A 16,226-nucleotide genomic window follows, 5' to 3' on the forward strand; every position below is an offset into this window, starting at 1 on the left:
TGAGAGTATACAGCCTCGATTCGTTGCTGGCAGGGGCTCCTGGGAATTGTAGTCCATGAACATCTGGAGGAGGACCACAGGTTGACTACCCCTGCATTAGGCAATTCTGGAGGGAGGGGTCGGTCGTGTCTTTTAATGTTCCCCTCCCATGGAGAAAACCTAGTGGACGGGGCAGAGGCCCACAGCGAACCATTCCTTTTTTTATTCGCTGGCTCTGGAATCAGCACACTCCACGCCGTAGAGCAGAACTTCATTTTTACGGCTGGTCCGACCCCTTGGCCCTTGCTGGACATGCCGCGATGGACGATTCTGGACATTCTCTTCCACGGGCTTCGCGTCGTTTTGTTTGTAAAATCTGAAACGTTTGGGGAAAGAGTTTATTTTCCGTAAGGTCTCAAAAGGTGTTTCACTGATATGTTCCACCTGAAACCCAGATGTCAAGAAGGGTACCCTACCACCCACACACCTTTTTTTGGGGGGGGAAACCTTTCACACCTCCACAGATCCCTGCCCCTCCACCCCCCCGTCACATCTGTCTCTTGCTGACCTGTCGTCTAGATCACTGCAGAAGGATCTCACTGCCAAATTTTTGGCTGTCATGTCTCTGAACTCCCGGTCATTGTGGTCAAAACTCTCCTGTCCGGTGCCTGGGGGAATCATAACTCTGTGGTCGGACATGCCAGCTCTTTCTCTCCCCCCCCCCTTGTGGCTCTGACGTGGCAGGAAACGTCGAGGGAGATGTTTAGACAGCACCAAACTCTGCCGTCAGCAACACGCGCGCACCCCGCAAACCCGGCTGTTATATCATCTGGACGGTGAGAGAGATGGGACTCTCACCCGAGCCTGCGGAGTCGGGGAGGAGAGGCCGGACACCCCTGATGGAAAGGCACATGTAAACATGGATCGCCACGCATCCTACTCCACATACCCGCTCGCTTAGACATTTGTACACAACCGCCCACTCACTCGTAAGAGGCGCGCAAAGGTCACACCGGAAGCGTGCTATAAATACCCGCAAACGTACACAGAACTTGTCCACGCACACGCGTTTGCACAAACACACTGGGAAAGCCGGAATACGCACAGTTGCATGCCAGCATTCATGCACTTGCAGGCTCCCCCCCCCCCCCCCCGAAACAATCTAATCCATCCGGATAAATCAGCATCTATTACTCATTCGATGCACAGAATCAACATGTCCCCCATTAAAAAAATTAGGATGTCTGCTGCAGGGATGTTGCATTTTCCATGTATTGAAAGTACTGTATCTCGTACTCATGGTTGCACTCAAAAGCTCTCACCTTGAATCAATTTTTGTTGGTTTTAAAGGCGCCACTGGACTCTGATTTTGTTTTGTTGTGCTGCTTCAGACCAACACAGCTACCCATCTGAATCGGTCATTCTTTTGGATAGCATAAGTGTCAGGGACCTGTTGCACTGGGTGTAGGGTCATGCATGCACCGAACGATAGTCAGCCACTTTGAGACTCCTTCGGGCAGTGAAAATCAGGGTATAAAAACCAACACTACTACTACTACTACTACTACTACTACTACTACTACTACTACTTCTTCTTCTTCTTCTTCTTCTTCTTCTCCTTCTCTTGTGTTTGCAGCCCAATTGAATCATTCTGTATCGACATAATAACCTACAGGATGTCTGCCTGTAGGTAAACTTTTCTTTGCTGTCCTGTTTATAAGGGGAAATGGTGGTTGGTGCTTAATAGAACATAACAACAAGATGGGTGGCTACAAAGTGAATAAAGGGCGGAACCAGAACTTTGAGCCGTGAACTAGAAAGCTGCCTGTTCAAATCTCGCCTCGGTCATGAATTCATGGATCGCCGGTCTGCTTCACAGCCTTGGCAATGTGGGGAAATCATAAAACGGACCTACCTCTTGAAGCTGCTTGAGGGGTTATTCAGATAATGTGTGTGAAAGTTCAGGCGCACTCTAGGGCATTATGCGCAAAGCATGATTGTCAGCACTGGAGGAAGAGGAAACCGCGCAGCCAAAACATCATTCAAATTCAGCAGGCCGTTTCTTATTTGAACACATTGCTTGCTTGTTCTCTGCATTTCATGCTCATTTAACCAGCTCAAACACGGACAACCTCATGGTGTTACTTCCTTCCCCATCTTCCTCCGTATATCTTTCAACCAGCCGGCAGTGAGGAAGAATCAGGGTCTGATCATTGTAACATGGGACCCTTTCATATGTGACACTGATTCAACACGGAAGGCGCTTCGGTGGAGGGAGCTGTGAGAAACTCATGTCACATCCAGATTACACTTCCGTGTATTTTACACATCCGTTACACACCAGGTAAGATTGCACATCCCTGTACTTTGCCAGTATGTGTGTACGCTGGGAAGCTAAGATTAGCCATGGCTTAGAATCAGAACCATAGAATCATAGAGTTGGAAGGGACCCTCAGGGTCATCTACTCCAACCCCCTGCTTCCCAGTACTTATCCAACACATCTGCACCCAGAAAAATACATGAATGTTCCATTAACACATGGTTTGTCATATACTGGAGCAATTCCAGTGTAGGAGTTCGGTAACATATGAAGCAGCCTGAAGAAGAAGAAGAAGAAGAAGAAGAAGAAGAAGAAGAAGAAGAAGAAGAAGAAGAAGAAGAAGAAGAAGAAGAAGAAGAAGAAGAAGAAGAAGAAGAAGAAGTCTTAGCTTACAGTCATCTTTCTGGTTTCTCCCTACAACAGTAACTCTGTGAAGTAGGTGAGGCTGAGAGAGCTCTAAGAGAACTGTGATTGGCCCAAAGTCACCCAGCTGGCTGCATGTGGAGGAGGAGCGGGGAGTCAAACCCGGTTCTCCAAATGAGAGGCTGTGGCTCTTAACCACGACACCAAGCCGACTCGCTTTAATTGCCAGACCAAGTGACAATAAATAAAAGCATGTTTTAGGCCAAGTCTCTCCACAGCCATAGAAGAGAGCAAGGGGCCAGGAACATCTAAAAGACTAACAACATTTGTGGAAGGGGAGGAGCTTTCGTGAGCCACTGTGACTCACAAAAGCTCATATCCCGCCACAAATTGTGTTAGTCTTTAAAGGGCTGTTGGGCCTTTGCTTTTTTCTGCAAGCACGTTTCATATATAGGTTTGGATTCCACGCATGATGCGTAGGTCAAGTGACCTGCTGGCCTGGCTTCATCAGAGTTTGTAGTCCTGCCGGAACAAGCTTGAGGGTCCCAGCCAGGACCGGAAGCCTGCAATGTAATTGACCAATGCGCTGTCAGATCCGGTCAGTTTAAAGTGAAACTGACCCATAGTGTGCACTGGCAGGAAGATCTATTGTGGGGCTTTTGTATACAAGTTGGGGTTGGTTGTGGGTTTCTTCTGCTCGGTTTTTGCCTCTTCGTACCATCACGCTGGGGGTCACAATAAAGAGCTGAAATGAACTCCCGGTGTCGTGGACTCTGACTCACAGATCTAGCAGAGGCTGAAGGAACCAGTTGAATGCTGTGGCTAACAAAAGCAGCCTCTAATCTGAAGAACTGGGTTCGATTCCCATTTCTCCACCTTGGGTGACCTTGTGCCAGTCCCAGTTCTCTCAGAGCTCTCTCAGCCCCACCTACCTCACAGGGTGTCTCTTGTGGGGAGACGAAAGGGAAGGCGACTGAAAACCACTTTGAGACTCCTTCAGGTAAGTGGAAGCAGGATACAAAAAAACAGCTCTGTTTCTTCTTCTTGATGGGGGGGGGTTACATTTAGCAGGTGGGGTTCTTTAGCACCAGGCCCCGCTTCCACTATCAATCCCCACAAGTTAAGCCACTATTAAAGGGACAGGAGCCATTTCTCCAGGCCTGCCGACAACTTTGCACAGGGGATCCACGTGCAGCAGCTTCTGTCCCAACAGAATGACGTGCATCTCCGGAACCCAGGGCCACAAAGGCCAGCACAGTTTCCACAAAACGTTCCCTGGATCTGGTCAGGCTTCAGCGGATTTTTACGAGGAGGGGAGAGCCCCAGACGGGGAGGAAGGGGGCCGTATGATGAACAGCCCACCCCTCCCTGTCTCCGGTCGAAAACCTTGTGGTCTATCCCCTTCTGTTTCTTTTCCGGGGCTTGGTATTTTCTTAGTGAGTCTGTTCCCCCCTCCGTCAGGTGGGGGTCAGGGCCAGTCGGGGAAAGGGGGGGGGAGATGACGCTGGGATGGGATGGAGACTCATTTTGCTGGGCCAGTGTCTGAGCCAAAGGCAAACAATGAAGTCGGTGGAGGCACCAACCACAATGACCTTTAGGCAAGGCCACTAGCAGGCCCATCGGTTAGTCAAGACCGGGCGGGAGGCTCCAGCCCCTCCCCTGCTGTTCTAGCCCAGAGTTTCCCCATCTACCCAGTCCTGGAACAACCCCTCTCCCCATTCCCACTCCAGGTTTCTTACCATCTAAAGAAAATGCAGTCAGAAATGCGAAAGGAAACTGTCCATTTGGAGCTACATACCTGCAAGTCAGCCGACCCCCTCCCCGGAAATTCTCACCTGCAGGGTGGCCAAAATGTGGCTCTCCAGATGTCCGTGGACTACAATTCCCATGAGCCCCTGCCAGCATGCACTGGCAGCTCGTGAGAACTGTAGTATATGGACATCTGGAGAGCTGCAGTTTGCTGGCAGGGGGCTCATGGGAATTGTAGTCCACGGACATCTGGAGAGCCGCAGTTTGCTGGCAGGGGTCATGGGAATTGTAGTCCACGGACATATGGAGAGCCACAGTTTGCTGGCGGGGGCTCATGGGAATTGTAGTCCCTGGACATCTGGAGCACCACAGTTTGCCCACCCTTGTATTACGCCATTCGACAACCCATGTGAAAATTCTGCCCAAGGAGGAAAAACCACAACCACACGCAGGCGGCGAAGCAAAGAACCACACACGTCCACACACAAGAATATAGGGATTCATCCGTTCCATAGTTACCCTCATCCAGAGTCCTACCAGTGAAAACAGATGCTCCGCCGCCCAAACCCATGAAGCAAACCGTGCCCGGCATGACTTCAGTCCACAAACCGACCCAATTTCACAGCCCAATGAAACAAATTTCTCTTCATCGCATCTTGAGTACACAGATGAGCACACCGTTATGCATGCGAAAACTCACACAAAACTAACCTCATTCGGAGGCTCGTGGCTACCCAGGAGAAAAACGAACCTAATATATTTTAGATTTATCGCCAGTCCTGCCGTTGAGGTCTGAGGTGAGGTATTAGCTGGAGAGCTAGATGCAAAGAGGAGCATGCTTGTACTAGCCCAGTGCTGATGCCATGGTTCACTGCCCGAGCCCTCCACCCCACCCCACCCCACCCCTGACAATCCTATTGCTAGAGACTACCCCCCTTCTTCATTTATTCTGAAAGACCCTATTCTTCATCGGGTTAAAAGGCCAAGAGGGTTTCTTGTCCGCCCGGCCGGCATATACTTGACACACAATAGCTGCAGCATATTAAATGTTCGGCTGTGTGGTACATGATGCCTTACTGTTCATGCGCCTGTGCTAAGCCAGAGACAAAAGGCCTCAATTCCACAGGGAGAGCTGAATACGAGAAACTCTGGGGAGGAACCTGAACCCTGAGATGGGTGTCCATCTCCCCCCGCCCTTCCTAAAGCTCGTAACAGCAGGGGGAAGTCCGCGTGGATAGATAAAATTATGCCAAAGACCTCACCTGCAGTCCGCTGTGGTACGGCCCAGACTGAAGTTGTATCATCTTGGTGAGAACTCGGTATTACGGCCGGGTTTAATCGAGTCACTCTGGGAACATGAAGGGTTTTGTTCCTCAGTTGTTGGTTTTATTGGTGCTTTTACCGTCTTTTAAGATCCTGGCGGTTGGAACCCCTGTTGATAGGAAAGGACTCATTATCTCTAGCCTCAGAAAATAAAATTCCTTTTAGCTGCCGCTCTTATAAAACATCTAAACCGGTAGTTACGGTTCTCCAGCTAGTTTTGCATCAAAGGTGGGAAAGGTCGAAGAGTTGGAAGGTGGGGAGGGGGGCAGTTTCAGGAAGAGACAACAAATTGACTAATCAAAATCACGTAAACTACACTATTCTCTGTTCACAGAGAGCCATCAACATTCATGGGGTTTCAGAGTACCATAATTAAAAAATTTTACCTCATGCCCCTGTGATCCTTATAGGATTTTTAAAAATTAGGACGCGTTCGTGTTTGAAGTGACACACAGCAACGGAGTTAACTAGCATTTTTAAATGGTCTTTATTTCACTTTGGAGAATGTTCATGTTTTTACGCCTATTGTTTGTGTAGTGGTTGTTGGTGTAGTGGTTCGGCAGGGGCTCATGGTAATTGTGGTACAGGGACATCTGGAGAGCCACTGTTTGGCCACTCCTGAACTAGAGTGTCGTAACCTGCACCCCACAGTCCATGACCCATGCGCCTCTTGCGGCATGCGGTTTTCACCGATGACTCAGCCTGATGGCCTGGCCTGGTCGTGCCGCTTGGCATTGCCCTCCTCAGCCTAGAATCCATACTGGCAAAAGCATGTACATTCGTGTGACCTCTGCCAGGGCCTTTTCCCTCGCGTGGGCGGATGGATCGCTTCATCTGGGCATCCTGCTCTGACATTCCGTTGACTCGATGTGCAATTGGAAAAGCCCCCGCGGACTCCGAGCCAAAGGTGGAGAAAAGGTTTCCCCGATCACCTCATGGCCAAATATTTACCTATCCGGCTCGTGTTTTCCTTGGCATCGGCCCGACTCCTTGATATTCCATCCCGGATTTTACTGCAATGTGTCTTCCATGCACAGGCGGCTCGCGATCCCGAATGCTCCTGAAAAGCCACCAGAGGTGATGCCCATGAAATTTTGAGTAACTTTGTAGACATGAGAGGGAACCACTTGCTTTTTCAAAAAGGCGTGAGTGCAGGGTCGCCAGCTCCGGGTTAGGAAATACCTGGAGACTGTGGTGGTGGAGCTGGGAGCAGGTGGGGTTGGGGTCAGGGAGGGACCTCAACGGAGAGCAATGCTATAGACCCCACCTTCCAAAGTGCCCATTTTCTCCAGGTGAATTGATCGATGTCACCTGGAAGTCATTTGTAATCCCAGCTGCCACCTAGAACAGTCTTTTTCTACCTTCTGACCATGGAAGAACCCCAGGAAGTGGTGGCACGCCCCTTCCGAGAATTGGGCACAGAGATGTAGAAGCCAGCCACTAAATCAATCAATCGTTTATTGTTTCCATTGTAGAGAAAGAGACTGTAGAGAAACTGAGGAAGTGGGCTCCAATGACCTCTAAAGATGACAGTGGCCATCTGAACATCTGGGAGAGGCTACGTAACCCCTGGGGAGCTCTGTCATAACTGGTTGGGAATCCCTGACTTAGAGGCTGACAACCCTATATGAAAGGGTTTCAAGATTTCCCCCTGTTGTTTGCTTTATTGCAGAATGCACAAAAACTAGGTTCTGGGATGGGGTTGAGAGTGAATTGAGTCTGTGTGCGCGCATGATACACTTTGCACACCGGAAATGTTCTAGAAATGGTTTTAAAATATTTGTCAGTTTAAAAATATTTGGAACGTTACAAGTGCCTCCACGCATGTGCAGAACGAAGAAGAAGAGTTGGCTTTTATACCCTGCATTTCACTGCTCGAAGGAGTCTCAAAGTGGCTTGCAATCTCCTTCCCTTCCTCTCCCCACAGCAGGCCCCCTGTGAGGGAGGGGAGGCTAAGAGAGCCCAGATGGGACTGCTCGGTAAGAACAGCACAATCAGGGCTGCAACAAGCCCAAGATCACCCAGCTGGCTACATGTGGAGGAGTGGGGAATCAAACTCGGGTCTCCAGATTAGAAGTTGCCACTCTTAACCGCTACACCACGCTGGCTCCCAATCCCCCCAATGAACACCTCTCTCCTATTATCTGGGACTGGAGATGAGACTTCTAGATTTGGAGATATCGATTGTAGGCTCTCTTCTGTTTCACCGCTGCTCAACCAATGAAATGGGCAAAAAGCTGCCCGGAATACTGGAGGTCAAAGTACAACAATAGCACTCCATGCATCTCGTCACACGGCTCCTACTTGCTGAAGTGTATCGTTATGACGAGGCGACATTCCTATCCCTTGCAAGATAATTCTCTCACCAAGCCACCTTCTTCTCGTACGGGAACTCTGAACGGCATTCCCGAGATCACACCTTGCAGATCGCAGCGATAAATCCCAGTGGGGTGGCACGACGCTGACGCTGGGCTGATGAAGCGTGTCCTGTTCCCATGCAGCCGGCCTCCTGTGCCAACTTCCTGCACCGAAGGCAGCAGCACCCTGTGATTCAAGTCACATTCTGCGGTCATCTACATTATCTGCAATTCAATCAATCAATTATCTGAAATTGTGAATGGCCTCACCTGGAAATGGCTCATAGAAGGATCCCAGCCAATGAGAACTGGGGACCTGAGAAGGTTTTTTGGAATGGGCCCAAACACCTTATTTTAGTCCATCTTACCCAGTTCCCCTGCTCATTCAAGTCCCATTATCCCCAGCACAACCTATTCTGGTGGTCAGAAGAGACTCTTCTTCCTTTTTTTCTCTACTGGAAGTAGTGGTTGGATCTTCCCCATTCTTTGCGGAGCATTCTGACCATAAGATCTTCCAAGATAATTGAGCTGCCGTGTCCATGGTAAGCTGGAAGAGTCTACAGCAGGAATAGATAAACTGTGTCTCTCCAGATGTCCATGGACTACAATTCCCATGGTAGACTGGAAGGGTCTCCAGATGTTGGACTGGAAGGGTCTACAGTAGGGGAAGACAAACGGGTTCTCCAGATGTCCATGGACTACAATTCCCATGGTAGATTGGAAGGGTCCCCAGATTTTGGACTGGAAGGGTCTACAGTAGGTGTAGACAAACTGGGGTTCTCCAGATGTCCATGGATTACAATTCCCATGGTAGACTGGAAGGGTCCCCAGATGTTGGACTGGAAGGGTCTACAGTAGGGGTAGACCAACTGTGTCTCTCCAGATGTCCATGGACTACAATTCCCATGGTAGACTGGAAGGGTCCCCAGATGTTGGACTGGAAGGGTCTACAGTAGGGGTAGACAAACTGGGGTTCTCCAGATGTCCATGGACTACAGTTCCCATGAGCCCATGCCTGCTCGTGGAAATTGTAGTCCATGGACATCTGGAGAGCCACAGTCTGGCCACTCCTGGGATTCCATTCTCGAATTCTGTCTCTCACTTCAGGGCTGCTGATCCTCAGAGCCATGGCCAAAGACAAGCATCATTGGCCACAAAGCCTTCTAAAACCACAACAGAACTCCCGAAAGGGAACAAAGGGGCAAATATATCATTATAGCAAGTTTCCAGGATGTCTTCTTTAGAAACTCTATGAGCAAGATAGGCCGTGCCCATTCTCACTGGGACACAGAGGCCAAAGTCACTACTGGACGGTTCATAATCGACCCCCTCTCAGCGAAAAGATGAAGGGAAGCCGGCGAGACATGAGTGTGGCGTCTCGCTCATACATCCAAGGACGCCGCTCGCCCGAGCGAGTGGCCGGCTGATGTTAAAGTTCCGATTGCACACACACTTACACACTCCCTCTCGCCACCTCACAGCATACACACCTCGGCCTGGGGCTATGTTTATGCCTGAGTCACAGTGGGGGAAACTCTATGTCTGGGGCCCGCCCGGCTGGAGGGCCGGACATGGAGCTTTCCAATGGACTGATCGAAAGAGTCTACCTGAGAACACTCTGTGTGTGTTTGTGTGTGTGTGTGTGTGTGCGTGGCGAGAAGCTCTATGTGTGCTTTGGAAGATGGTGTTTTTCCATCTGTGAATTTTGCCATGTTTTTTTTCCCCCTTTTACCTCCAAATCCTACTGGGCTTGAGCCTTCCCCCCCCCCTCAAAGATCAAAACTGCTTGTCTCCAAAATTAGCCAGTGTACCGATGAATTAAAGATTTTATGTGTTTCTGGGGAACTCAAAAGCTTTGTTAGCGGCTTGTTTTGAATCCATAGTCTGGCATCTGTTGCATCTCTCTAGGGACCACTCCACGTGGCTTTCCAGGGGTGGGGTGGGGCTGTCTTCTCAAAAGAGACTTGCTAGTTAAGCCTGCTCCTCAAAGATAAAATACATCACTTGGCCTTCTTTCCCTGTAGAGGGGGCTTTGCTAGTGAGATCCGTGGGGTCCGATGTTGGCAGCAGCAGAAGAGACCCCCTTGGCTCCCTTCAGGGAAGCAATTAAGAAATGCTCATTAGCCCCACCCGCCCCTTGTGGTCGCTGTGGACTCAGGCACTTCCGTTTACAGTACAGCTCTGACGTGATCTGGGATCTTCATTCCTTGGCCCCAGTTCAGGATTGCCAAACTGTTTGTTTTGTCAGCTCCAGGAAAGCTGTTGGTCATTTCTCCCTGTTCCCCTGACATTTGCATGGAGCCCAGAGGGGGGGGGAGGTGAGATGGACAGGAACTTACCCCAGCTTGGGGCAGCTGGTGGAAAAACCCCAATTGCATCAACCCCCAGATTGGTGTCTTGCAACATAATGGTGTTTGCTGTACAGAAGGCAGCACAATAGGCGACATCGTTCAATGTCAACCCAAGACCCATGAGCTCGTAGATCAATTAAAGTTTCCATGTCTACCTCTATCTAATTTTTTTCAGGTGTGTTCTTTTCCCTACTCTTCCCCATCCTTACTACCTCCAACAGAATCTCAAGGAGAGTCACGCCCTCAAATATGGTGTGATAAGTTTCTGGAAGTTTAACAGAAACTCCATAAGTGATCAACCTTCAGTTTTGGTGTGTTTAATATCACCACGACTCAATTGACGGTCCAAAAGGCTCGCACCATTTTTGAGGGTGTGGCCATCCTTGAGGTTCCATTGAACCGCAGACAATACTGCAAATTGGAAAATATCCAGTTCGGGCTGAGACATCTTCCTTTGTGAACCCGAGGAGTAGATTTTCTTTGTGAACTCAACAATTACTTTTTGATTCCTTTGAGAATTCTGTAATTCCTCGACAAGCAATAAATACATCTATTATCTGCAAACTTTTGTGTGCGTGTGTGTGTATTTTAAGCATATTTACTATTTTTGCCATGGCACAGTACATTTCTGTTTGTAGGATTCCAAAGATACCCACAGGCTGAAAATCATCAGGGGCTCTTGAGCTCATACATCCAATATCTTTGGGCTTTTCAAAGATTTTGCTGGTTCAAGTCCAAATGGACAGGCATGCAATCTTTTCCTCTCCACGGACTTTTTAAACAAGAAGCAATCGCAAAAGGCTAGCTTCAAGACCAGAGGAATGGCAGTGAAGCTGGTGTGTGCGTGTGTGTGTGTGTTAATCCTTTTCCTACAGATCATTTCCCTATTAAGATCAGCCTCCTCCCAATATCTTTTTCCCTTCAGAGAGGAGGCACCCACCATATATATATATGTATGTATGTATGTATGTATGTATGTATGTATGTATGTATGTATGTATATATATATATATATATATATATATATATACACACACACACACATATATATATACATATACACACACAAAATTAATTATCTCCCACCCATTCGGGAAGCCCTTCCGGGGGTGTCCATAAAACCCAGGGTTTGAAGAAACTTTGGCTGAGAACTTCTGACCTATTGTCTGATTGGCAGAGGCTATCCAGTCTTGGGCTGGGGTCTTTCCCAGCACCTACTGCCTGACCCTTTTAATTGGAACTGCTTGAGGATTGAACCTGGGACCTTCTCCATGCCAAGCAGATACTGTATTATTGAGCCCTGGCCCCATGGGCCACAATGAACCAGGAAGTCCCCCTGCACAAAACCCATCGAAATGAATCCTTGCTGAAGTCCCACTACCTTCAAACACATAGTCTTGTCCATTTCAAGAAGTTTGCACTGACAGGAGAACTTCCTGATGAGTTGCTACCAAACTAGCCACTGAAAACAACACTCAAAGTCAATTTGACAGTTTCTCCTCGGGCAAAACAACAGAAGAACTGTCGGGGAAGATGTTAAGTCCCTGGGTTCAAAGGAAGCCAGGACCCCTGGGAGTTCCATCAACTCTTTATTGTGATCTCAGCATGATGTTACACGAAGCAAAACTGAACTGAGAAACCCTTGGGGGAAAAAACCAACTTATATACAGTAGCAAACAACGGATCTCCCCACCAGCTCGGTCCTTGGCAGAATCAGAAACACAACAGAAGGCTAAGGAAATCTGTTAATAAGATGGACAATATGTCTGGCCACATGTGGCATGAATGCTCATGCTTAAGGTGATATTCCACAGTGAGTTTGAAGGTTCTTCCTTGGACAAAATGGTAAAGGGGAAGGAGAACATATCAATCAATCAATCAATTAATCAAAGGGCTTTCTCTCAGGGGGAAGAGATTTGTGCCCCATGTTAACAATAACAGTGTTGAGGGAGAGTTGAATTTTCCAGGCATGGCCCTGAAATGTCTAAATTTGACATCACACAAACAGCTATCGCAAGGCGGAGAACGTTCTCCATCAAATTTTGGGAAACCAATCTTGGTTCCCGTTTCCATCTTGGGGACAAGAGCACACCAGCAAGAAACCCTGCAGTGACACAGGAAAATATAGCTCCCCCAGTGGCGGGCATGAGTATCTCCTTTGAAAGTGATGCTCTCCTGAGCCACGGGCACCTATGAAGGGAAGCCCTGAAAGCAAGATGAGGAACAGAATGGGCAAGGGAGCGAGAAACATGCTCTGCAGCCTTCCTGGCACTGGGGCACACATGTGCAGGACTCTCTCTCTCTCTGTATTTCTGCTGAACACCTGCCCTTCCCCACCAGCTCCCCAGCAGAGACGTATCTGACCTGTGTTTTCCGTTGCTTTCCTGCTGTTGTTATGGAGAGCGTTTACGATGCCGTTGGCACACAGGCCCCATTCACGGCGCTGAAGCCACTTTCAAGGACCTGACGTGGAGGCTGTCTTTCCTTTGGAGACCCTGGGGGAGTGACCCCCCCACACACACACACACACTTGCAGCTGTGAGACTTCTCCCAGTAGCCCCCTCCCCACAAGCCATGGTATCAACAAGGCCTCTAACTGGGTGTGAAGAGGGAATGAATCACGTCCAGGAACTCTGCCCTGGGCATACCCACCGGTCTTGCTCTTTTGCATCATCATTTTTGAGGCTACAGATTATAGCCAGAGCCTCTGGCTGCAAACGCAATACTTGCTGCACATTTAGATAAGCATGGGCATTTTTTCAGTACTCGATCACAACGCTGACGTTGCACCTTTTTGCAGCTGAGAAACCGAAAGCTATTTGGGCTCAGTTCGGTGCTTGGCAGGTAAGACATGGGTTCAGCTGACGCGAACTGCAGCTGTGCTGCTAGAAGCTCCAGTTTTACGGACTCCAAACTGATTGTGCAACTCAGCCCTGAGGTCAAATTGGGCTGACAGGCCGTGAGTGACCCTAACCAGGGATTGGAAACCCGGGTCTGAACTCAGCCTGCTACACCAAACCCTGTTCCCCCATCAGCAAAAGGAACCCAGTTTGTACAACTGGGATCCAGGTATTTCGGGGATGCCAATCCCCAGGCGGAGCTTAAGAAAATGCTGTGAGAAGCACACAAAAACAAAAAAAAGAGGAAAGAATGTGGATGATCACATGATTTATTCCGACACAAACGTCCTTACAGAAACAACGTATCCAGACCAGTGAAACCTTCCAAAATGGCCTTGAATAGAAACTAGTTAAGGCTACTTTCCCCCTAATTTCCAGGTGGGACCTGGGGATCCCCTGGAATTATACCTCATCTCCAGCCTACAGAGATCAATTCCCCTGGAGAAAAGGGCTGCTTCGGAGGGAGGACTAGGGATGCCAACCCATGGACGGGACCTCGGGATCCCTTGGAATTATAGTTCATCTTCAGGCTGCAAGATCACTTCCCCTGGGAAAAAGTGGGCTGCTTCGGAGGGTGGACTCCGTAGCACTAGACTCCAGGACTTTCCCAACCCAGAGCTCGCAACCCGAGGTGTTTTCCCAAGGGACGCGGCCAGAACGTGTGGCCTCTGGGTCCCTAGTCTTGGAGGGGGTCGCATCCCCCCCCCCTTCAAAGCCAGGAGTCTCGCGGAGGTTTTGTGCAAAGGACGCGTGCGTGTGTTGTTGGTGGCGGTGGGGGAGCGTGGTGGTCCTGGTGCAAAAGGGCGCGCGGCAGGAGCCAGGCCTCCTGGGCCGGAGCAGAGGGGAGTGGGAAGAGGCGAGGCTTCCCAGCCGCCGCGCGCTGCTTTCCCAGACGGGGCTGCGCAGGCAGGGCGATGACCGCACGCGGGCTTGTGTCACCGCCGTCTCTGGCCATTACGACCCTCTCCTCCCGCCTGGCGGGCTCCCTCCCTTCTCCGCGCGCCTGCTCATCCCTGCCGGGCACAGAGCGCGCGCGAAGGCACCTGCCCGGAGCAGAGGGGGGAGCGTCCGACGCGGAACACTTCCCGGCAGCCCCGCGACTCCGCGCTCGGGTTCCCCCCCTCCCCAATCCCCCCCCCCCCCAGCGCACAGCCCGGGACCCCCAAGGCGCAGCCCCCGGCCGGCCGCGGTGTCAGCGGCGTGACGCGCTCCGCGGGGCCCCCCGAGCGGCCAGTGACGCGGACGGAGAGGTGCGGGTCCCGCCGGGCTGACACATCCTGCCCGGGTCCGGAAGCCCTGGCTGGAAACAAAACCCCCCAAAACGCACACGCACACGCTCCGCCATCAGATCCCATTAAACCAGAGTGACTCCGCTTCGCGAGGGGGTTGGGGGGGCGCTTGTGCAACCGGCGGCGAGGAGTCAGAGCTGGGGATTCAGCGTCTCCGGGCGCGACACTTTCATCTCCCCGGCCTCAAAAGCCACAGGTTTGGCCGGGGGGGTTGGGGGCTGACCTGCCTGCCCCGTCCTCTCTGGACGGCACTGAGTCAGGGACAGGACGGCACCCGCGAAATTCATGAGTTTTGGCTGCGAGGCTTCCTCCCCCCCCCCCCCTTCAGCCCGGTTCTTTTCCCTGGGGATTCTTGGGAGTGCTGGTCTCTGCTTCGCTTTTTGGGTCCGGTTCTTGATTTGCTTGCCAAGGTGTAGGCCCCATGACTTGTTTCCAAAGGAATGCTTTCCCGTGTTTATTATTAATCTTAGTAGTAGTAGTACAACAATATTCGAGTCCAGTAGCATCTTGGAGACCAACAAAGATTTATTCAAGGGGTGAGCGAGCCTCACCCCTTGAATAAATCTTTGTTGGGCTTAAAGGTGCTATTGGATTCAATTTTTGTTGTGCTACTGCAGACCAACACCGCTTGAATCTATTAGCAATGGTTTCCCATTTTTATTATTAATAATATTATGAGAAGGAGTCGTTTATTATACAAGGAACACGGTGGTTAGAGATTATCAAAATGGACACCGGCCAGAACATTACACAACTAAAAGAAGTGGCGCAAGATCGGAAATCACGACAATGGTTGTGCCATGGGATCGCCAAGAGTGTGGACTGAATAGCCGACATCGTCATCATCATCATCACAAGGAAATGCTACAGCACATAAAGCATGATCTATCCCCGGTAGGCAAAATCATGAAATTCCAGCTCACCTACTTTGGACATAGCATGTGATCCAACTCAATGGAGAAAGCAATTATGCTGGGGTTGGTCAGTGGAAAAACGAAACCAGGCCGACAAAGAACACGGTGGTGAGATACAATCAAAATGGCCACCAGCCAGAAAATTGCAAAGCTAAAGGAAGCAGTGCAAGATTGGAAAGCGTGGAGATTTTTGAGCCGGACTTGACTGAATGGCAAACTTCATCACCATCATCATTTAAGCAACATCAGAATTACCTGTTGTGAGCTTGACTCCTAAAATACTAGAAGTCCAGGGTCACCTCAAAGGCCAACCAAGTTTTATTTATATGTTGGTCTTTGAGGTGCCTCTGGACGAACAGTTCTACTGTTTCAACCCGCCGATCCGCTTGAATCGATCCTAGAACAGTAGTTTGAGAGAGAATGGCTCTGAGCATGTGCAGAGTGCCGTTTCTCTGTACGGCTGAAAAGAGACAAGACATTCTCACATAGGCAGAGTTTCGATTTCCTCTTTGGCCATCCTTACCACCCAGGACCCAAAGCCCGTGCAAAGCTTGGCAATCCGCCAAAGACCCAAAATCTGGATTTCTGGGCCCTTGAGCAGGATAGATGGGGAGAGGAATTTCTTGAATACAAGCACTCACTCTACAAAGCGGGAGAAAATAATTGCCCTTTTGAGACAT

At 49.9% G+C, this 16,226-nt stretch overlaps 1 long non-coding RNA gene across 1 annotated transcript; it reads right to left on the bottom strand.

Moving 5' to 3' along the window:
* Positions 1 to 34: 34 nt before the first annotated feature.
* Positions 35 to 8,196, bottom strand: LOC143826732 (uncharacterized). The gene is made up of 4 exons (XR_013227116.1): positions 8,102 to 8,196; positions 6,687 to 6,795; positions 5,675 to 5,844; positions 35 to 355 (listed from the first exon to the last, which is right to left on the bottom strand). It is a non-coding gene; the product is annotated as an uncharacterized LOC143826732 (long non-coding RNA).
* Positions 8,197 to 16,226: the final 8,030 nt, after the last annotated feature.

This window comes from Paroedura picta, chromosome 16, assembly GCF_049243985.1.
Source record: "Paroedura picta isolate Pp20150507F chromosome 16, Ppicta_v3.0, whole genome shotgun sequence".
Lineage (NCBI taxonomy): Eukaryota > Metazoa > Chordata > Lepidosauria > Squamata > Gekkonidae > Paroedura > Paroedura picta.